Genomic DNA, 23,987 nt, shown 5'->3' on the forward strand with positions numbered 1-23,987 from the left:
AGCCAGGCGGATCTCTGTAAGTTTGAGGCCAGCCTGGTCTACAAAGCGAGTTCTAGGAAAGGCGCAAAGTTACACAGAGAAACCCTGTCTCAAAAAACCAAAGGAAAAAAAAAAAAGAACATGGTTCAAGGTAAACCATGACTCCCCAAGGAGAGCAGAAAGAGTTGAGGTCCATCTTCTCTGTCCTCTACATCCCATTCTCATCCCCACTGGTTAGCTGCTACCCACAGCACCTCCCACTCTGAAACAGGGACGAGGAGGGGTCAGTAAAAGAGGAAAGGTGTGGTGGTACAAACCTAACCCGTAGTCCCAGCGAGCGAGAGGCAGAGGTGGGAGCATTTCAAGTCCTGAGCCAGGCCAGCCTATGTAACAAGACCCTCTCTCAAAACCCAAACAGCACACTAACAACAACAACAACAACAACAAAAGGTACATTCTTACTCAGCTCCTGGCACTCACATCATTGTCACTGCCCTCCGCCATGGCAGATGTGTAACTGCCGTCTCCCTCGGTCCACACTGAGGCTCGGATGAAGGCTAAGGGCCCAGCCACCCCTCCAAAGCTGACTTCTAACATCACACAGGCCCTGATGCAGGTGAGTCACTGTCAGGCTGACCTCACCTAGTACCTCCAGCTCCCGGTTACCAGCATACTCCTCCAGGGATGGCATCCAGCCCACTCTGGCTTACCTCAGAGCTTTCCCGAGTTCGTCAGCAGTGGCTCTGTTGGGGAACTCTTCAGACCAACTTGAGGATGGCCTGCCAGTCTCCCCACTGGCAATGCTGCCTCCCTCAGCTCGGGGATGGAAGAGGTACCACAGCACCACTGCCTCCCAGTCCCCAGCCCTTCCCTGCCCATGCTCTCTCATGGCAGGGGTGGTTAACGAGGCAGCCTGCACAACCGGTTTGTGTCACTCAGCCACTGCTGATGGGATTGTTCCATTCCTTGGTCTGGTAGAGGAGACGAGTCACCGGTCTCCCTCCGGAGACACAAGTTACATAAAACAAGACTGCTTGAACCAGCAGCTCAGGATCACGTGATGGGACCTGTGGCAGAAAGGGACTTCAATTTGTTGTCACCTTAATGCAGAGACTCATCACTGGTCACAGTGCTGAGAACAAGTGCCTGTTGAGTCCTAAACAAGACCTGACATCCATGTCACCTCTCCAGGGCTCAGGGAGCCTCTGAAGCCGGGGCAGAAAGGATGCAAGAGCTGGAGGGTGGGAAGAAGTCTTGGGGAGCACTGTCTTCAGAAGGTTATACACCCCTGACCTCATAGCAGCTGAACACAGGAAAGTGACCAGAAGTAGAGGGGTGACGTCAACTCCACCGACTACAGGGTCCCCAGCCCCAAATTCTGTTTTCAGCAGTAAGGAAGTATGAGGAGCCAGGTAGGCAGGGTTGAACAAGAGACCTGTCCCACAGGTACAGCTGCTCTGTGAGGGCTGGCTGGTGATGACCAAAAAGCCTCTGAGTCAAGAATCCAGGAGGTAGGGCCTTCAAGGAGTGCCTGTGGAGGGGCAGGTCCTGTGTCCAGACAGAAAGAGCAGCACCAGTTCCAGGCCAGCCCAATCTTCATAGCAGACCCTGTGTGTGTGTGTGTGTGTGTGTGTGTGTGTGTGTGTGTGTGTGTGTGTGTGTGTATAAAGACTTTTTTTTTTTGAGACAGGGTTTCTCTGTGTAACAGCCCTGGCTGTCCTGGAACTCACTCTGTAGATCAGGCTGGCCTCGAACTCAGAGAGTCACCTGTCTTTGCCTCCCGAGTGCTGAAATTAAAAGCGTGCACCACCCCGAAGACATTTTATTTATTATTTATTTATTTACTTATTTTGGTTTTTTGAGACAGGGTTTCTCTGTGTAGCTTTGGAGCCTGTCCTGGAACTCGCTCTGTAGCCCAGGCTGGCCTCGAACTCACAGAGATCCGTCTACCTCTGCCTCCCACGTGCTGGGATTAAAGGCGTACGCCACCACCGCCCGGCCAGAAGACATTTTAAAAAGTTTATTTATTCATTCCATGTATGGATGTGTACCTGAATGTATGTGTGCTCACCATGTGTGCACAGGTGCTCACATAAGCCAGAGGAGGGCCGTCAGATCTTCTGGAACTGGAGTTATAGACAGCTGTGAACCTCAAATGCAAATGCTTGGAAACCTAACTCAGGTTCTCTGTGAACACAGCTCTGAGCCATCTCGCCATCCCCTAGAGAAGAAAACTTACATTACTACTTTGCAGATGAAATAAGACTCTTCAAAGAAAATTCCTCTAAAGTGAATTTCTTTTTCTTTTTTTTTTTTTAAGATTTATTTATTATGTTATACAGTGTTCTGTCTGCACATACCCCTGCCCACCAGAAGAGGGCAGTAGATCTCATTATAGATGGTTGTGAGCCAACATATGGTCGTGGGGAAGTGAACTCAGGACTTCTGGAAGAGCAGCCAGTGCTCCTAACCTCTGAGCCATCTCTCCAGCTCCCTAAAGTGAATTTCTGATACGCCGAGGCTTGTTTGTTTTTGAGACAGGGTCTCCCTATACCTTGTCTGTCTTTTCGTGCCTGTGCTCCTCTGCACTTAATGAGGGCTGTCTGCATGAGCCTGGGTGTGGGGTTATTTACTCCGGCAAGGGCAACCTACCAGGGACTACACCACTGAGGACTATGACTCCCTCCTCTCCGGCAATGTTATTAACTATCTACAGCTCCTCAGACGGGGTGGATTCCACTCCACCCATGATGGAATATTCATGGGCTTGCACAATGTTATTGTGCAGGTAACCACAGCTGCTGTGAGGTCATGGGTGCGTCAGCCATGTCACCCTCAGAAGAGAATGTTCCCCGAGACCTCTTCCCACCCTCCAGCTCTTACATCCTTTCTGCCCCCTCTTCAGAGGCTCCCTGAGAGGTGACATGATGAATGTCATGTTTTGTTTAGGACTAAGCATGCAACAGGTACCTGTTCTCAGCACTGTGACCAGTGATGAGTCTCTGCACCAACCTCTGCCTGCTGCAAAAAGAAACTTCTATGACCAAGGCTAATCTGGGGTTATGAACATAGATAGATTTAAAGACATTGTAACAACACCGATGGTGTTGATCCACACTTTTAATCCCAGCACTTGGGAGGCAGAGGCAGGTGGATCTCTGTGAGTTCCAGGCTAGCCTGGTCTACAGAGTGAGTTCCAGGACAGCTGGAGCTACATAGTAAAACCCTGTGTCCCAAAACAAAACATGAAACAAAACAAAAAGACATTGTAACAACATGCCTATTTAACAAAGAGACAGTAGTAGGTTCCTCCCTAGGACCCTGAACTCTCCCCTTCCATGTCCTCTGCCTCCACCTCTTAAGTGCTAGAGTTATAAGCCTGCCCCACCACAGCAGGTAATATCACTTTAAATTATAAAACTGAATTACATTTACCATGTACCAATAGAAGAAACAGGACATTTTATTTCATCCCCCTGTCATTTTTTAAAGATGGGCTCTCTACAGTCCAGCAGGGCCTGGAGCTAATAAGGAAGAAGGAAAGAGGAAGGGAGAGAGGTGAGGAATAGGAAAAAGAAGAAGAGGGAAGAGAAGATGCCACAGCCCCCAGCTAAGGGAATGTGGCTGAAGATGATCCCCTCCCCCTGCCCATTGCCATCATCATCTGTATAGCAGGACACTTCCTCCAAAAGTCCCAACCCTTGTCACAGACTCTCATCCCCGAAGACACAGCCTGTGGTGTCAGGCCACTTTGGTTCGATGGGTGAAACATGGAGAGACTGTAGAATCTCGGTTCCCACCTCGATCCCACGCTTGTTCAATCCCTGGTAGTAGGAGAATATGTGAGCTGCTTTTATTGTTGCTGTGATCAGCTACCTGACAAGAAGCAACCTAAGGAAGAAAAGGCTTATCTTGCCTCTCAGTTTGAGGTGACACTCCATCACGATGAGGAATTCATGGTGGCAGGAGCCTGAGGTAGCTGGTCACATCGCACCCACAGACCCCACAGTCAGGAAGGCGGGCTCGATTGGTGCTGGTGTCTCGCTCATTTTCTCCTCTTTCCCATGGGACTCCAGTCCATGGAACATCCATCGTTAAGGTGAGTCTTCTTTCCTACCTCAATTAACCTAACCTAAATAAGCCCTCATAGGTATCCCAGAGGCATGTTTCCTGTGAGATTCAAGAGTCTGTCAAGCGGCAATCAATATAAACCATCACAGGAAGTGTATTTGGTTTTTTGTTTGTTTGTTTGTTTGTTTGTTACTGTCACCAAATATATGATCAGAAGTGTCCCGAGGGGAGGAGTGTTTCTTCTGGCTTACGGTTCAAAGGAGGGCAGTCACCATGGTGGTAGGTGTGGCAGCAGGAATGTAGTGATCCGCAGCACTGGCCAGGAAGCAGAGAAGGGAGCACTGGTACCCCATTTACTTTCCATCCAGCCTGGAACTCCAGCCCATGGCATGGTGCTGCCCACAATCAGGGTGCTTCTTCCCTCCTCAGTGGAAGCTCTCTGGAAATACCCTCAACGATACAACCAGAGGTGTGTCTCCTAGGCGATTCCAAATCCAGTCAAGTGGACAATGAAAAGTGATGGAAGAGGCTTCCTGGAGCCCCCAGGAATACTGCTACATCTAACTCAAACTCACAGGAGGAGGGAGTCCTGGCAATGCCTTCATGGGTATGGGTGGAAGGATATGCATGTTCCAGCATGCTTTTTTTTTTTTTTTCAAGACAGGGATTCTTCGTGTAGCTTTGGAGCCTGTCCTGGAACTCGCTCTGTAGACCAGGCTGGCCTTGAACTCACAGAGATCTGCCTGCCTCTGACTCCCGAGTGCTGCGATTAAAGGCGTGCACCACCGCCGCCTGGCCATGCTTGCTTTTTCTACATAAATTAAGACATACTAAACACATCTTCTGTACCATGTTTTTTTTTCTCACTTCATGCTATATCTTTCTATATATGATTATGTACGTAAATATCAGATAGGTCTCACTTGTTGGAGTCAGGATCATATTCCTAAGATGAAGGCATCACAATTCATTCATTTATTTTTTTTAAGATTTATTTATTATGTACTCAGTGTTTTACCTGCAAGCCAGAAGAGGGCATCAGATCTCATTATAGATGGTTGTGAGCCACCATGTGGTTGCTGGGAATTGAACTCAGGACCTCAGGACAAGCAGCCAGTGCTCTTAACCTCTGAGCCATCTCTCCAGTCACCCACACAAGTCATTTATTGCATTCTGCCTGAGAGATGTTTTCTGATATGGGTTCACTCTTGTTTGTTTGCTTTGTGTTTTTTTTAAATTAATTTTAGGGTTTTATTTTGTTTTTGAGACAGGGTCTTACTATGTAGCCCTGGTTGGCCTTGAACTCACTATGCAGATGAGATTTTCCTCAGACTCACAAAGATCTGCCTGCTTCTGCCTCCTGAGTGCTGGGACTAAAGGCCTGCATCACCACACCCAGCTAATTTTTTTTTAATTATGTGTATATGTGGGTCTAAATACAGGCTTGTGTATGTGAGTGCAGTGTCCTTTGTAGCCAGAAGAGGGCACTATGTCCCCTGGATTTGGAGTTTCAGGAACTTGGTGCGCCACCCGCTATATAGAGCTGGGAATCAAAACCCTGTCTTCCTTGAGCACTGTACTATCTTAACACTGAGCTATTTCTCCAGCCCTTGCTTGTGTTTTTGAAACCTGATCTTGCTATGTAACCCAGGCTGGACTTGAACATACAGCGGTCCTCCTGCCTCAGTTTATAAGTGTGTGTCACTATGCACAGATAAGATAGATTTACATGGTGGGGGCGCACACTACATGCCGATGGCCAGCCTGAATGAGGACCACTTCCACATCTTAAGATTTATTTTTATTTTTATGAGTGTTTTGCCTGCATGTATGTGCAGCAGATGTGTGCAGTGCCTTGGGATGCCAGAAATGGGAGTCTGAAACTGAATTTAGAGACCATTGTGGGCTGGGAATCGAACCTTGATCCTCTGAAAGTGCAGCCAGAGAGTACTGTCATCCGATGAACCTTCCTCTTCCTCTTCTTGCCTCCCTTGCCACATGGCATCCATTATCATCTCTCCCAGGAACTGAGACATGCTTTCCAATGAAGCACTTTAAAAACTAAATCGGCAAGAAAAGAAACGTTCCATATGGGTGTACATAAAAGGTTCTTCCTATTTTGTTTTTAATTAATGTGCGTGCTAGTGTTCATGGTGCTGAAAGAGGGCACCAGATCCCAAGGAACTAGAGTTACATCATGAGCCACTCAGTGTGGGTGCTGGGAACTGATTATGGGTCTTTTAGAAGAATAGCAAGTGTTCTTGATTGTTGGGCCATTACTTCAGCCTTTTGTTTTGTTCTTTCTTAATATCCTGCAAAACCCACAGCAAAGAAAAAGTGACCTTGGAAATAGCCCTGGAGCTGAATGTATCTGTATCAACATGTCTTGTACCATAGTCCTAGTGAGCAGTAGCTCTTGGGGAAGGGTCCCCAGGCATACTCACATTTGGCCAATTCATGACAAATTATATGAGGAAAAAGCCCCAGTTGGGGCCGAGTGTGCCTACCATCTTTTGAACATATTAGTAATGAACCTTTTCAGAGTGTTGGCTCTCCTTGTTCCAAAAAACCACTGGCATATAAAGCTGTTATTATTAATGATTTTTTAAATGGGGTCTCGCTATGTAGCTCTGGCTGTCCTAAAACTCCCTATGTAGACCAGGCTGGCCTCAAACTCACAGAGATCCTCCTGCCTCTGCCTCTGCTGGCATTTAAGACTTGAGCCAGACACCGAGCCCCACCTTCCCTGATATTTTTTAAAGCTGGTTCTCCCTCACGGTTCTGAAGTAGCAAAATGAAGCCTATTTCCTTACCTAATTATTCCCTCACTTGACACATGGATCCAGACTCGCTGATATTGGAAGGACTCCCACACCCATGCTGGACTGATTGCAGCTTAGAAAGACCAAAAAAGAAAATCAGTCATAATGTGGAAATCAAAGAGTCCTTGAACATCTGAAACTCATGAAGAGCTGAAGCAACCTTGACTGCCAGATGGCCTGTGCGGTTCCCATTGGTGGAGGAGCCTTGCCTTGCCCCCTAAAAGGTATCAAGGTTGGGATGTAGCAAGTAATGGCTGCCAAGAGGTGGCCTCTGCCAATTCACGTGATGTGTGCAAGCCACGCCCCTCAAGTCCCAGCACAGGCACTGGGAGTTTTCCATTACAACCTCTTCCAGAGACACAGGAAGAAGGAAGTCGCAGGTGACTGGCCCAGTTCAGAGGAACTGGGACTTGTGTGTGTGTGTGTGTGTGTGTGTGTGTGTGCGCGCGCGCGCGCGCGCGCGCGCGCGCGTGCGCGAGGAGGACACGAAAGGGACAGGACAGGACACTAATGATGGCTGCTCTTGTCAGAGACCCAATGAGGTCCCTGCACTTTTACCTGTTCTTTTTTCTTTCTTTTTTTTTTTTATTCCTGGTTTTTAGAGACAGGTTTCTCACTGCAGCCCTGGCTATCCTAGAACTCACTCTGTAGACCAGGCTGGCCTTGAACTCACAGAAATCCTCCTTCCTCTGCCCCCCAAGTGCTGTTATTAAAGGCGTGTGCCGCCCAGCTTCTCTGCATGACTTTTGAGAAGGCAAGAAAATGCGCGTGTCAGGGGACACGCGGCTGCTTTGGGGAAGGCCATTTCCTGTTTCTTTCTCTCCGGCACTGATGTTCGATGTGCATTTTAGCATGCCTGGCTTTTCCATGTAGATTTGGATGGTTCTAACTCAAGTCCTCATATCTTCACACAAGCATTTGACTGAGTGAGCATCTCCCTAGCTGCAAGGGATTTTTATTTTTTTAAACTCAAAAGGTAGAAGTGTGAATTTTCCAAGGCTGGGAAGCATGCTTGGAGATACAGCACTTGCTTAGAAAGTGTTAACAACCTGAGTTGCATCTGGGGCGGGGGGGGGGGGGGGGGGGGCTGGAGGAGGAGCGGGGGTAGGGAATAAGAGAGATAGATATTGTTAACATATCTGATCCCGCCCCTTGGTGCCACCCAATGCCCTGATGTAGAAGCCTATTCTGAAGGGAAAACTCCGCCCCTTCCCTTCTCTCTCTTCCGCTTTCCTCCCACGAGGTGTGCAACTCTGGCACCCCTCACCTCCCTCTCTCTCTCTATCCCTCTCTCTATCCCTCGCTCTCTCTATCCCCCTCTCTCTCTATCCCTCTCCCTCTTTCTGTCTTTCTGCCTCTCCATCTCTCTATTATAATAAACCATTTCCACGCAGATGCAGCGTCTGAGTTGTATATCTCCACCCGCAGCCGGCCGCCATACCCACATGGACTGGGCCGCCTGCCAGCCCACCGCTGCATCTGGGAGTCCCGCCGCGTGCAATTCCTAACAGATAACCCTTACTGTTGGCATATTTAAACATTTTCTTGGAAAGAAAGCAAACATGATGCTGGAGCCTGGACAGGGAGCCTGCTAACGGGAGGCTAGACTGAGACCTTTCCGAACAACCTGTCTCCCTGCAAGTCGGGAAGATGTGCACTCAGCCATCTGCATCAGGTTTACTCTTTTCGAGAGCAAAGCAAGCAGCCGTCTGTCCTTCAGAAAGGGAACATGGGGTGTCAAACAACAAGCATTCTTTTAATGGCAGACATTTGCTGATGAATATGCACGTGTCCAGAGGTGAAACTGCAGAAGCTGGGCCGTGATGGGCAGGATTCCTTAGAAATATTTTCTGTACCGAGTACCAGATGGCATTTGGGTTTCCAAAGACACTGAGGCTAGAGGAGTATGGCTTTGCCCACAGAAGGCCTGTTACCTGACTTGGGTGTTCATGGCCTCCTCCCCTGGGACAGAGGGAGCAGAAAGGACTAATGAGATACCCACAGAGCTCACGGTCAGGCACCCATAGGTGCTTCCAGGCTGGCTCACTTCGTCCTATGCAGCTTGAGCCGAGTGGACTCCACTGCCATCAACACGCAGCACACATAATAACACCTGTGGGTTGAAGGAAAAATGCCCACACAGAGTCTGGTAGACACTGGGTGTGTCCAGCACGCCAGAGGCTGTGGTCACCCAGGCCCAGATTCTTGCCACTAGCCTGACCTGTTCTGAGGTCTGAGGTGCTGACTCCACCAGGCTGTGCTCTCTAAAGAGAATGGCTTGTCAAGTCATAAGAAAGGCTGAATGAAGAGCCTGTTATAACCAGCCCGAGGGCTCTCTCGGGTCTCAGCCACCCCCACCCCTGACTTGTAAGACAGAGGCAACAAGGAGCCCTCTCACCACATCCTGCCCTTAAATCACTGTGAAGACAGATTGGCCCTCTCAACCTTGCCTGCCCATCCGGATCCCCTGGAGAGCACTGAAACAATGCTAGGAGCCCAGCTTGCCTAGACCAATCGGAGCAGGAGTTCTACAGGGGGAGAGTTGATGGAGGCATTGGCTAAAGCTCCCTAGTGGACTATGAAGGACAGCCTGGGCGGAGATCTCCTGACTATATTACACTGCCGTGCTGGTATCAGACTGAAGTCATCAGGCTTGCTTGGCAAGCTTCTGTACACCATAAACCATCTCTAAAGTTCCAGGCCAGGATTCATAAGACCTTATCTCAACAAAACAGAAAATGAAGCAAATGAACAAAAGCACTCATACTCATGACATTTATAAGAATATTCTTTGCACCCCACCCCAAGTACGGTACAAAAGAAATCTTTTGTAAGAAAAAAAAGATTCGGGGGCTAGACAGATGGCTCAATGGTTAAGAGCACATCTGCTCTTGCAGAGGACCTGAGTTTGGGTCTCAGCACCCATGAAGGGGAAGCTCACAACTTCCTGTAACTCCAGTTCCAGAGGATCTGACATCCTTTCTGGCCTCCATGGGTACCTGCACACAAGTGGAATACACACAGAGATGTGTGAGAGGGGCTAGAGAAATGGTGTCTTAGTCACTGTTTTATTGCTGTGAAGAGACATGATGATTAAGGAAACCCTTATAAAAGAAAGCATTTAATTGTGTGCTCTCTCACAGGTTCGGAGGTTAGTCCATGATCATCATGGCAGGAAGCATGGAGGCAGACGTGGTGCTGGAGCGGTAGCTGAGAGGGACACTGGACCTGGCGTGAGCTTCTGAAACCTCAAAAAAACGTGACACACTTCCTCCAACCAGGCCACCCTCCTAGTCCTTCTAATCCTTTCAAATAGTGCTGTTCCCTGGTGACTAAGCCTTCAAATACATGAGCCTATGGGGGCCATTCAAACCACCACAGATGGCTCAGCCATTAAGAGCACTGGCTGCTTTCCCAGAGAACCCAGGGTCAATTCCAAGAACCCACATGGCAGCTCACAACTTCCTGTAATTCTAGACCCAGGGAATCGGATACCTTCTTGTCTTCATGGTAACTGCATACATGTGGTGCACAGACATACACGTGGGCAAGAGACCCTACATATTAAATAAAAGTAAAGATAAATTTTTAAATAAAAAATTAATTAATTAAAATAATGTCTATACCTCAAAATAGCACTGCATTTAGAGATGGGGGTCTTTAAAGGGGAAATTAAGGAACTAGAGAGATGACGCACCAGTTGAAAGCATTGACTGCACTTCCAGAGGACCTAGGTTTGATTCCCAGCACCCACATGGAAGCTCACAACTGTCATTAACTCCAGCCCCAGGGAATCTGATGCACATGGTGAACAGACATATGTACAGGCAAAACATTCATACAAATAAAATTCAATAATAATAATAACAACAACAACTGGTTCTGGAAGAGCAGCCAGTGCTCTTAACATTATATGAAAAACAAAAATCCAGGGGCTGGAGAGATGGCTCAGTGGTTAAGAGCATTGGCTGCTCTTCCAGAGGACCTGGTTCAATTCCTAGCACCCACAAGGCAGCTCACAACTGTCTATAACTCTCGTTCCAGGAGATCTGACCACCTCACACAGACATACATGCATGTAGAACACCAACACACATAAAATAACAAAAACAAATATATTATTAAAAAAAAATAAAGAACAATTTAGGGGCTGGAGAGATGGCTCAGTGGTTAAGTGCACTGGAGAGGACAGGTTTCCAGAGAAACCCAGGTTTGATTCTCAGCATCTACATGGCAGTTTACAAACAGCTACAACTCTGGGGATCTGACACGCTATTCTGGTCTTTGAGGGTACTGTATATATGTGGTGCACATACATGCAGACAAAACACCCATACACATAAAATAGATATATATAGAGAGATGGATAGATAGATAGATAGATAGATAGATAGATAGATAGATAAAATAATAATGGTAATTTAAAAATAAATAAGTTTAAAACTAGGGGTAGGTTTATAGAAATTGACTTCTTCAATCCAATAGAATTGCTACAAAAAAAGGGCCCAGCCCATTGTGGATGGTGCTATTCCTGGGCAAGTGGCCCTGGATGGCATAAGAAAGCAGGCTGAGCAAGCCAACAAACAGCATCCTTCCATTGCTTCTGCTTCTGTTCCCACTTCCAGTTTCCTGACTTTAGTTCCTGCCCTGACTTCCTTTGATGATGGACCGTGCTGTGGAGCAGAAGCTGAGGCAAACCCTTTCTCCCCAAGCTGCTTTTGGTCACGATGTCTTGTCCCAGCAATAGCAACCTGAACAAAGGTCGGAGTGATGGCCGATAAGGGACAGGCAGGGGAATTCTCAAGCACAGTGTGTCCTATTTCTTTTCATTTTTATTCGTGTGTATGAGTGTTTCGTCTGTGTGTATGTATGTGCACCACCTGTGTGCCCAGTGCGCAGGGAGATCAGAAGAGGGCATCAGATGGTTATAGGCTGTAGCCATAAGTTTCTCCAGTTCTGTCTGGCCCCACCATCAGGACGAGTCTCTCTCATCTGTGTTGTGCAGCTGCTTGGTCCCAAGTAAACACACAGAGGCTGATATTACTTACAAACTGTATGGCCTATGGGTCAGGCTTCTTGCTAGCTAGCTCTTATAACTTAATTCAACCCATTTCTGTTCATCTATATGTTGCCACATGGTTATGGCATTATCCGTCCGCTGGCATCACCGGTCTGCTGGCATCTTGTTGCTCCTTGGGTGGCGGGCTGGCATCTCTCCCATCCTGCCTTTCTCTTTCCTGTATCTCTGCTTGGATTTCCCACCTGCCTCTAAGCTGCCTTGCCATAGGCCAATGTGGCTTATTTATTAACCAACCAGAGCAACACATATTCACAGCATACAGAAAGACATCCCCACAGCAGTGATCTACTATGTGGGTGCTGGAAACCCAGATTCTCTGGAAGAACAAGCGGGGTTTTTTTTGTTTTTTTTTGTTTTGTTTTGTTTTACTGCTGAGCCCTCTCTCCAGCTCTATGATCCATTTCTTGATCTTCAGGCCAGTTACCGAGCTGAGGTGACTGGGAAAATTCCATATGTTTATGATTCGTGTCCTTTTCTGTGCTATTATACCTTGGTTAAAAACTTACTTGAACAAAAGAGAAGAGAAGGAAAAGAAAGCAGGAAGGGGTGGGGAAGAAAGAGGAGGGTCAGGAATGGGGCTGGACACTGGTCCTGCCTGGTCTCAGGGTGCCTGGAATGCTCCGGTGTACTCACATGGTTTGGTTGGGGACAGATGGTTTGAAAGAGGTGCCAGAACTCTCTCCCACCCACCTCTGCTCCTGAGGGCTTGGCCGTCACTCAGCCTTGTCCATAATTCTGCACACCCTCCCTGGTGCATGGAGATATGAGTGCCAGCCCTCCGGATACAGAGCTGGATTAATTTGATCCTCCACCTGGGTGTCTGTGCGTAGGCAGGCTGAGGGAATGTGCAGGTGGAATCCATGTTGAGCTGCTAAGATGGCCTTGACCTCCACCAAAGGTGGCCTTCCCTGTCCAAGCTGGGCTAATGGGGGAGGGAGCAAGTGTGCCAGTCAGAAAGAGGGTTCCAGAGATTGCAGCTGCCCCAAGTGTGGTCCCTTTGTCCTTGTCTGGCTCTGGCTTGCATACATTGAAAGTGCCAGGACACTGCGAAGGGCATTTCAGGCTGGGTGAGGGGACAGCCATACATCCTAAACTGGCTGCCAAGCCCTGTGGGGCTTCCAGAACACTTGCGTGTTTCTGCTTGCTTTTTGCTTATGTCTATCTGGGGCAGGAGCTGTCCTTTCCTGGGTTAGCACTCACCGAGCTCATCTTAATTGGGAGCAGCTACAGAGGAGGCAGGAGGCTCCCTCCTGGATTTTTCAGCAGCTTTGTGACATTGGGTACATCATGATGCACACCAGCCTCTCTGGTCCCCTCCTTAAGAGACAGATGCTCAGCATCCTTGGCTGGCCAGTGTTGTAGCCACTAGCCACACAGCTATTTAAGCAAAATTGCATTAAATTTTAAAGTGTGTGTGAGAGCATGCAGGTGTACAAACAGAAGCCAGAGGAAGATGTGAGCCACTCTCCACCCTATCTCCTTGAGACAAGGTCTCTCACTGAATCTGGAGCTTGCTTTGGGGCTAGTCTGGTAGCTAGCAAGTCCCAGTGGTCCTCCTCCACCCCCATCCTCAGTGCCGGGGTTACAAGTGTCCTTGGGTGTTTTGACACGGCTTTGGGGATCTGAACTCATGTCCTCATGATCTTGCAGCAAGCACTCTTACTGAACCATCTCCCCTGCCTCCCTTTCTTCTTGATTTCGACACAGAATCACATATTCCAGGCTAGCCTCCAGCTTGCCGTGTAGCTGAATTAAAACTTCTGATCTTTCCTCTTTCACCTCCCAACTGCTGGGATTACAGGCATGAACCCCTGTGCCTGGCTTGCACAGTGCTGGGAACAAACCATGGACTACTTCCTGGGGCTATGCAAGTACTCTATCCCCAGCCCCTAAAACTCATTTTTTTTTTTTTTTTTTTTGAATTGCCAGGCACATTTGCGAGCTCAGTAGCCCACGTGACCTGAGGCAGACTGCGCTAAACAGTGCTGAGGCGGGACATTGGGACAGAAGGTTCTATTGGACAGTGCTGGCCTGGCCCCATCTGTACTTCTATTTCCTATATCCTGCTTCATTTTCAGAGTACAGCTCTCAGGGCTTGGTTTTTTCCTTCCACTGTGGGTTCTGGGGAATCTAGATACATTTCCTTTTTCATTCTGACCAAAGCTCACCAAAAGACCAATCTAGCCAACTGATAACATTTAGGAAAGGCACTTGATGCTTGTGGCTGGCCATCTCCCACACTTAGCCCATGCTCCTCCATAGAGCCCGTTCTGTGGAGTAGCTCAGAGAACAGGGCTCTCAGCACCCACCCCTGCTGGTTCTGGTCTATAAAACCAGTCATCATGGAGGAAAGCTTAATCCTGGACAATAGTAACCTCAACTTACTGTCCTCTACACTTTGTTTTCAAGATCTTATGCTCTGCCCCTAACACAGCCTTCTGAAATAAGTATTGTCACCCATCTGTAACTGCAGATGGGGCGGGCTCCGAGACAGGGACTGATTGCCCTAGGATGTGTAATTAAGGAAAGTACAGGGCTAAGATTCCAGCTGAAGTCTTTTTGTTTTGTTTTTGCTTTTTGAGACAGGGTTTCTCTGTGAAACAGTACTGGTTATCCTCAAACTCACTCTGTAGACCAGGCTGGCCTCGAACTCACAGAGATCTGCCTGCCTCTGCCTCCTGAATGCTGAGATTAAAGGCGTGCGTCACCACTGCCCAGCCCAACTCGAGTCTTGCTTTGGGTTCTCTTAGCCTACTTCCTAGGCCTGGGCCAGGTGACCCGATGGCCAGGTGGCCCCTGAGTTCTATACTTCATCACAGAAATGGTTGATGTTCTCCTTGAGACAGTGGTGTGTTTGACAGCAAGGGACGCAGGAGAGAGGCCAGGACTGAGGAGACAGGACATCTTCTAAGCTGGACCACAGCTGATGGCCTAGGGAGCGGGGGTGGGGGGGGTGGGGGGGCATGAGAGTTAACAGAAAGACGCTTCTCTGGGGCAGGTGAGATGGTTGAGTTATCTGGTGGACCATTGGCTTAGGACACTGTCAAGGAGGCCAGTACAAACTTCTTTCTCCTCCTCCTGCACACTCCCATGAGACTTCTCACCTGAGACATTTTCTAACTGAAAGGTACTGTTGACTGAGTTATGGTCATTTCTTCTCACCAATGACGCCTATAAAAGAAGATATTTGACATAGTTTTCCTAGCTCAGATTGGCCCGAGTGCCAACATTTTCCCAGCTTCTCTCAAGGAAGAAATGGGCTATTAAAGTGCAATAACCGACAGAAAGAAAAAAATAAAGTGCACTAACCAGCTTCCTACAAAACCATCCTACAGCGCCATCTGGTTCTTGAGTTCAGTTTAGGTCAGGTGGCCAATCGTCTTGAGGGTACTCAGGACACGGTACTTTCAGTGCTCAACTGGGATGTCCTTGGTATGGCTGGGAGGTAGGAGACTGGTCACTCTACTGAGTGGCTACCATCCAAGGACCTCTAGCTTTGACATCAGAAACTGAAGATATGTTTTTTACCTTTTGTTTGTTTGTTTGTTTGTTTGTTTGTTTGTTTGTTTGTTTTGAGACAGGGTTTCTCTGTGTAGCTTTTGGAGCCTGTCCTGGAACTTGCTTTGTAGACCAGGCTGGCCTCGAACTCACAGAGATCCGCCTGGCTCTGCCTCCCGAGTGCTGGGATTAAAGGCATGTGCCACCACTGCCCAGCTTGAAGATAGTTTTATGGATACTACCAGAGGAGAGGTTGAGTCCCGGGGTCTTGTATCTGTGTTGTTGGTGGCCAGGTGGAGCAAGACAAACTTCTAGACCATTGCCATGAGTGGAAAAACGGAAGCCCTTGGGGTTGATGATGATGATGCAGTCCTGTAATCCCATCACTTACAGGGCAGAAGCCAGAAGATTGGGAATTCAAAGCCATCCTGAGCCACATAGTAAGACCATTTCTGTCTCAAACAACAATAATAAAAAGGGCTGGGCCTGGAGAGAGGGCTCACTTCTCTCTAAAATAACACTTGTTGCAGCCAGGCAGCGATGGAGCATGCCAAGGGAGAGGCAAGGGGATCTCTGAGTTCCAGGCCAGCCTGGTCTACAGAGTGAATTTTAGGACAGCCAGGGCTACAAAGAGAAACACTGTTTCAAAAACAAACAAAAAAGAACCCTTGTGTTCTTACGGAGGATCCAGGTTAGGTTCCCAGCACCCACACAGTAGTTTACAACCAATTTGACCTCCACAGGTACCAGGGACACACGTGGTGCACAGACATACATGCAGACAAAACACCCATCTGCATAAATCATTTTTGAAGTTTAAAATAGAGGGTAGGGAGTGCTGGCTCTGTAAGTCGGTTGAGAGAGTGCTTGCTGAGCATGCGTTTCGACAATGACTTCGGTCCCTAGTTGGGTGTGGTAGTGCACACCTATGACCTCAGCACTCCAGAAGTGATAGGAGGATGAGGAGCAGAAGTTCAAGCTTATTCTTGATTATAAATGGAGTTCAAGACCAGCCTAGGATATATGAGACTCTGTCTTGACAGAAAGGAAAATTCCCAATATTTTAGAGCTCCCAAACCTCTCAATCAACAACGCATAGTTGCTAAAAATTTGGGGGAAACGGGAGGGGCCATCAGCTTTGGGGGCAGAAAGCCAGGGCTGAGTGACGGCACTGCTGAAGAGTTACTGTCCTCGGAGGCTCTGGGTGCATCCACTAGATCTCAGGTGAACAAGGATGAGATTGCCTACCCGAGAGCAGGCAACTTCCTATCACTTTCCCTAGAAGCTAGTGTGCTCTGGCTAGGAGCAGCGGAAACACAAACTAGCAGGGATAAAAGAGGTCGCCGGAGGAATTCTGAGTGGCATCCTTTATCAGGGGATGTGCTGGAGAGCCATGGCCATGGAAGAGAGGAGCTCTCCAGAGAACTCAGAAGCAGATCCTCTTGGGCCATTCCTCTAGGCTTTGAGGCCCACCCGCACCCCTGTGACTCAGCTCCAGCCACCTTGAGGTTTGGTATAGCTTTACAAATTTCTAGAATCTGGTTGGCTTAGTTTGGGCCAGGCATCTACCACTAAAATGAGGAGTGGGTGGCCTTTGTTTGTTTCTGTTTTTCAAGACATGGTTTCTTTGTGTAGCCCTGGCTGTCCTGGAACTCACTGTAGACCAGGCTGGCCTCAAACTCACAGAGATCCACCTGCCTCTGCCTCCCAAGTGCTGGGATTAAAGGCACATGCCACTACCGCCCAGGTGGATGGTCTTTTGAGACACACATGGAGAGGTCTAAGGCAGGACCATGTCTTATCCATTCTACAGTGCCAAATGCAACAGGCACTTAAAGACTCAGAGGACAAATAAACGTGTGGACACACAAAGCCATCCTCTGTGACCTCCAGCCAGCTATCTTCCTGCTCCAGGCCAGGCTGTGCCTGGGACTTTATTTTGTCAGTCTATAAATGCCTCTCTCAGGACCTGCCCCTGTTGAGAAGTGCACTGGGTATGGGACCACCTTGTTGGTAAAACCACAGAGCCTAGAGGGACAGATGAGCTCTGGCCCCTGATGCAGAATCCAGAAATCCAGACCTCAGATGCCAGGTCAAGCGGAAGGAGAAGGAAGTAAGTACTCTACCAGATTTTCCACTGTTTTTCTCAGTTCTGAGTTCTCTGGGTATACAACATTGCCATCATCTAGAAGTTTCCACGTGGAAGGTAATGGGACTTATCAAGCCATCAGTGGCTACCTCTTGCTCTTGCACAGTGAGAAACTGTGACCCTGGAAGATGTATTTTGTTCAAAATCATTGCACATTTCTGACAGGTCTCCTCAGTCTGGTTTGGGGTTCTTTATAGTGAATAGGAGTCCTCCATTGCTGCAGGATAATGCTCTTGTACACTGGTTTAATAAAACTCTGATTGGACAGTAGCCAGGCAGGAAGTATAGGTGAGACAAGTAGACTAGGAGAATTCTGGGAAGAGGAAGGGCAGAGTCAAGAGTTGCCAGCCAGACACAGAGGAAGCAAGATGACAAGGCAAAGCAGAGAAAAGGTACCAAGCCACATGGCTAAACGTGGATAAGAATTATGAGTTAATTTAAGTGTAAGAGCTAGTCAGCAATAAGCCTGAGCTAATGGCTGAGCAGTTATAATAAATATAAGCTTCTGAGTGGTTTATTATTATTATTATTATTTTATTTTGTTTGTTTTTTTTCGAGACAGGGTTTCTCTGTGTAGTTTTGGTGCCTGTCCTGGATCTCACCCTGTAGACCAGGCTGGCCTTGAACTCACAGAGATCTGCCTGGCTCTGCCTCCTGAGTGCTGGAATTAAAGGTGTGCACTGCCGGCCTGCCTGAGTGATTTGTTTTATAAGCAGCTTTGGATCTCGGGATGGGCGGAACTGGAGGAAAACTTTCAATTACACTCCATTGCTATGGTGGGGTATCCAAGACACCAGCTTAACTCCCTGTTTTATATGTAGACAGCTGTGAGTTGGGTAGATAGGTCTGCAAATAGTTGCATGTGGGGGTGATCTTGTTAGGACTTTCTTATATATTTAGGGATTAGTTGACTAAAACCTGATAGAGTAATTACTTATCTCTTTGTTGTGATGAAATACCTGCAAAGTTAATGTGAGGAAAGGAGCTTATTTTGTCCTCTGCTACCCGGGCATATAGCCCAGTAGGGATGGTACACCTACAGGTGTAAATGTTGTGAGCATGTTTCTGTGTGCACACTCAAACACCTGTGTGTGCCACAGCATGCAAGTGGAGGTCGGAGAACAACTTTGTGGAGACTGTTCTTTCCTTCCACATTATATGGGTTCTGGAGCTCAAATCCTGGTCACCAGGTTTGTGTGACATGTGCCTTTACCCACCTGAGCCGTCTCACCAGCCCAGAGTTCTCACCAGCACCTCCCAGGTGGTAACTAACCTGTCTTACCACCTCATTCTTCTAAACAACTGCAGGATTTTATTTGACTCCTTTTTAACAGAGTAACTGTCTTCCTTTATGAACCCTGTATTTCCTGGTACCCAGTCTGAACCAAGCCCTGGGGATTCTGAGGTGCTTTGGTCCCTATTCTGCCCTCTGGGGCATCACCACCTACCACAGTGTGAGACATATTAAGTCTCAGTCTGCCGTGTGTTGGGTAGTGACTGCATCTAGAGACATGCATGGCACTTGGGCTACACAGTTCTCCCAGGGACTCAGAGGGTTTTCTAAAGGAGACATTTGAGCTGGCCCCCAAACAATGGGCAGCCTTGTCTCAGACTGAAAACTCCTTTAAAGCATCAAGTTGCATAAACTGACTCCCAACTCTCATCTCCTGCGAGTCAGGGACCCTGTGCTTATTTCTAGGGAGCAGCTGCCGTTTCTTTGCTCCTCCCACACACTTGATTTGAAACTGTCAGAAAGTCCTTTTGGGTGACCGATGGCTTTTTTGTTTGTTGGTTGGTTTGGTTTGGTTTTTTGAGACAGGGTTTCTCTGTGAAATAGTCCTGGCTGTCCTAGATCTTACTCTGTAGAACAGGCTGGCCTCGAACTCACAGAGATCTGCCTGGCTCTGCCTCTCGAGTGCTGGGAGTGCTGGGATTAAAAGCGTGTGTCACCACCACCTGGCTAGTAACCCATGTTTTTAATACAACTAAACCACATCTGTTTGTCATTGAGACCAAATGCCCTCAGCTCTCCCAACCACAGTGAGCTGACCACAGCAAATGTTCCTAACAAGCAAATGTTTGTTTTGGAATCAAATACCTCCCAGGCTTGTTTGTATGGAGACCAGACTAAAGAGGCTGGCACTCTGCACCTCCTGATACTTAACACATAGCAGCTCACCACACTAAGGAGCAACCCCAGGCAGAAGACAGAGTCTTGCCAAGAGAGTATCCACATGATCAAAGAAATGCCTGTGCAGCCACACATATGAACACACACACACACACACACACACACACACACACACACACATGAACACACACATGAACACACACACACATGAACACACACACACATGAACACACACACACACACACACACACACACACACACACACACACACACAAACACTAATCAAGGAAATTGTTCCTACATTTTAAGTCTCTCCAAATCCATGCTGTAGCACTTACCAGCTTCAGCCTTAGAGGAATGTAACCTATCTGGCCTCTTGTCACCTTTGTTCTCTGAAACTTTTTGGACCTGTAGGAAACAATTCTGAACTAAGGAAAGTTAAGTTGGTTTCAGATTTTTTTTTTTTGGGGGGCGGGGAACAATCAGTGTCGATGGGGAAAAAAAATGTGAACGGGTGCCTTTCTCCAGGAGGGAGACAAAAGGCTGAGCACCAGGAAGTGCTCCAGCTGCCCTAGCTGCCCCAGCAAGGCTGATGGGACATGGATCATGTCTCTGAGAAAACAGAGACATGTGCAGCAGGAAACCAAAGACGCACCACGCTTAGAGTCAACCCGGGGTGGCATGTGCGAAAGGCTCACCATTTCTGAAGGCGTCACTATAAAATCAGTTACTGTAAGAAGTTTAGAAGGTGTAAATGAGGGGATGGAGAGATGGCCCAAGGTTAAGAGCGTGCACTGCTCCTTCAGAGGACCCCAGTTCGGTTCCCAGCACTTACTTGGTGCTCTTCTAGCTTCCACAGGGACTGCACTCATGCACCGAATACACAGGACCAACCCATCAACACACAGAAATAACTAGGAAAATGCTAGGCACAGTGGCTGGTGCCTTTAATTTCAGCACTCAGGGAGCAGGCAGGTGGTTCAAGGTCAGCCTGGTCCACATAGTGAGTTCTACGCCAGCAAGGCTAAAAGTGAGACCCTGTCTCAAAAAACTAAAATAATTTTTTTTTAAAAAAGTGAATAAGCAGCAAAAAATAGGAGAAAGATCATCCTTATTTTCACAGCCTACAAATAACACCATTATTACTTAAGTGAATATCCTTCCAGACTTTTCCATCAAGGAACAATCCCATATAAATTCCCCCCCCCCACACACACAAAAATCAGATCATACTAAATCTGGAAACCTGTGCTTCTTCATTTAGTATTTTCACACCTAGAACTTTCTCTCTCTCTCTCTCTCTCTCTCTCTCTCTCTCTCTCTCTCTCTCTCTCTCTCTCTCTTTCTTTTTGTTTTTTTGAGACAGGGTTTCTCTGTGTAGCCCTGGCTGTCCTGGAATTCACTCTGTAGACCAGGCTGGCCTGGAACTCAGAGATTCTCCTGCCCCTGCCTCCCAAGTGCTGGGATTAAAGGTGTGCGCCACCACTGCCAGGCTCTAAAACATTTTTTGACTTCTACCTCAATATTTTTAACGGTTGCAAAAAATTTCTTCCCAAGACTGTATAGGAATGGAACCTTTTGATAATAATTAGCATGGCTGTTATTTCCAGTGTTTGCAAACACAAGACCTGGCTCCCTTTTGCCAAATCATTGCTTGAATAAAAGGCTATTTGAGAACGTACAGTTATCTGAGAGTTCCGATGCCCCTGTCCCAGTGATCAGAGACCAGCTAGCCAGGTCATCTGTACCCCAAGGCCTGACTCCTGCCTGACCAAAGACATCACAGAAATCATTATAAAAAGTAAGACTGGCTGGCAAGAGGGCCCAGCAGGTGCCAGTGCCTGCTGTGTGAGCTTGACAACCTGGGTCTGACCTTTGAACTCCACAGTGGAAGGAGAGAACCACCCACCCAAAGTTGTCCTTTGACCTCCCTCCACATACATGCTGTGATACACACACCACACACACACACACAAAATACATACACACACAATACAAACACAGACATAAACACACAGGAAGAGTTAAGCTAAATTCTAGGATCTCTCAGAAGATTGTCAGCTGAGAAGTAAACATTCTCCCTCCCCCGCTTTTTTTTTTCAAGACAGGCTCTCTCTATGTAGCTCTGGCTGTCCTGGAACCCTCTATGTACACCAAGATGGGCTGGAGTGAACAGAGACCCATCTGCCTCTGCTCCCTAGTGCTGGGATTAAAAGGCATGCACCACTATGCCCAGCTACATTTTCCATTCTTTTACTTGTTTTTCAAGACAGGGTTTCTCTGTGTAGCCCTGTCTATCCTGGAATTCACTTTGTAGACCAGGCTGGCCTGCCACTCACGGATATCCATCTGCCTCCGCCTCCTGAGTGCTGGGATTAAAGGGGTATGCTGCCATCACCCGGCCCTACTTCCCACTCTTTATTAGCAGATTTGGGGAGGATGAGCAGAACCTTGTAAGAGGCACCCAGTAAAGAAAAGAAACTTGCAACTAGCGCAAAACAGAACCAGAACACAGTTCACAACTGTCACTTTCTCCTAAGTTTGTATTTCCATTCTTGACTTTAAAAAATTATTGTGAGTTGTGTGCATGTTTGTGTGTTTGCCCATGTCTACACATGTAGAGGTCAGAGGTCAACATTAGGTGCCTTGTTTTATTAATTTGTATGTGTGTTTATGTATGCCATGGCACACACAGGAAGGTCAGAGACTAACTTATGGGATGGTTATCTCTTTCTGTCATTTGGATCCCAAGAAATGAATCAGTTAGGTCTTTATCAGCTGAGTCATCTCCCCAGCCCCTCCATCTTTTTATTTTTTTATTTTTTTGAGACAGCATCTTGCTGACCCTAGAGTTCAATGACTGGGCATAACTAGGTGGCCAGCAAGCTCCAGAGATCCTCCTGTCTCCACCTCCCCAGCACTGGGGTGACAGATGCACATCACCACACCTGGCTTTTTGGCGTGGGTGCAGATCTGAACTCTAGCAAACACTTTACTCTTTGAGTCTTCTTGACCACTTTTTAAAATATAAGAAAAACTATTATTGCATGTGTGCATGACGTGTGGCGGTTAGAGGACAATTCTGTGGCGTCCACTCTCTGTCCACCTTTATGTGGGTTCTGGGGATTGAACTTGGGTCATCACACTGTATAAGCAAACACTTTACCAGCTGGGCCACCTCACTAGCCTTTTTTTTTTTTAACCTCCTTAGTAAAGTGAAATTATTTTATTAAAGTAATTAGTGTCACCTGCCCTACTGCCTGCCATTTAAAAATATATATCCTGGGGCTGGAGAGATGGCTCAGAGGTTAAGAGCAGTGGCTGTTCTTCCAGAGGTCCTGAGTTCAATTCCCAGCAACCACATGGTGGCTCACAACCATCTGTAATGAAATCTGGTCTGAAGGTACACATGCAGGTAGAACACTGTATACATAATAAATAAATTAAAAAAAATGCTAACTTGCGGAAAAATATATATCCTGAATATTTAGGGATGAAATTTCCAATTTTATATTTTGACACTACTTCAGAAACACCAATTACAACATTTAATTACATTTCCCCAGAATTGTACACCTTGGGTTTGGAAACCACATCGCTCAACTGCAATAGCTCCCTAAGTCCAGAACACATTTGCTGGCCCTGTTCTGAGGAGAGCCCACATATCCTAAGATACTCTCAGAGCACCAAGTTCTGCTTCTCAGTGGTTGGTGACCTGGGTTAACAATCACTTCAAACAAGCGTGACTCTTCTGGGTGGATGCTATCAGAGGCCTCTCCAGGCTGCAGCTTTACCCACTATGGGTACTTCTCTAGATAGCTTGGTTCTCACACTTTCCTTGAAGTCAACATGAACATGTTACTAAGTTGTGTTCTTAGATTTCTCTTGAAGCCAGACTGACAGGTCTCTATCGAGACTGAGGACAAGCTTTTTTGTTTGAGGACAAGTTTTAATGCCCTTTAAAGAACTACCTAGCATGGGCTGGAGATGGCTCAGTGGTTAAGAGCATTTGTTGCTCTTACAAAGGAATCGCTTTAGTTTCCAGTGTCTACATTGGAGGCTTACAATCATCTGTAAATGGAGCTCCAGGGGACCTCTTCTGGACTTCACTAGCACCTGCACCCACAAATGCACACCACATGGACCCACAGACACATAAACAAAAATAAAGTCTTAAAAAAAGTAAGAGCTACCCAAGAGGCAATACCTATGGAAGCAAGAACATGCTGGTGCTGAGACAGACACTAAAATAATGTA

General features: G+C 47.4%; 1 long non-coding RNA gene across 1 annotated transcript in view; it reads left to right on the forward strand.

Annotated features, from left to right (window-relative positions):
- LOC128095063 (uncharacterized) overlaps nt 1-14,864 on the forward strand; it is a 36,960-nt gene extending 22,096 nt beyond the window's left edge. The window contains exon 3 of the long non-coding RNA XR_008213141.1: nt 10,016-14,864. This is a non-coding gene — a long non-coding RNA (uncharacterized LOC128095063). The remainder of the gene's footprint in view (nt 1-10,015) is intronic.
- The last annotated feature ends 9,123 nt before the right edge of the window (nt 14,865-23,987 follow it).

This window comes from Peromyscus californicus, unplaced genomic scaffold (genome assembly GCF_007827085.1).
Source record: "Peromyscus californicus insignis strain IS unplaced genomic scaffold, ASM782708v3 Scaffold_4__1_contigs__length_199733344, whole genome shotgun sequence".
Classification (NCBI taxonomy): domain Eukaryota; kingdom Metazoa; phylum Chordata; class Mammalia; order Rodentia; family Cricetidae; genus Peromyscus; species Peromyscus californicus.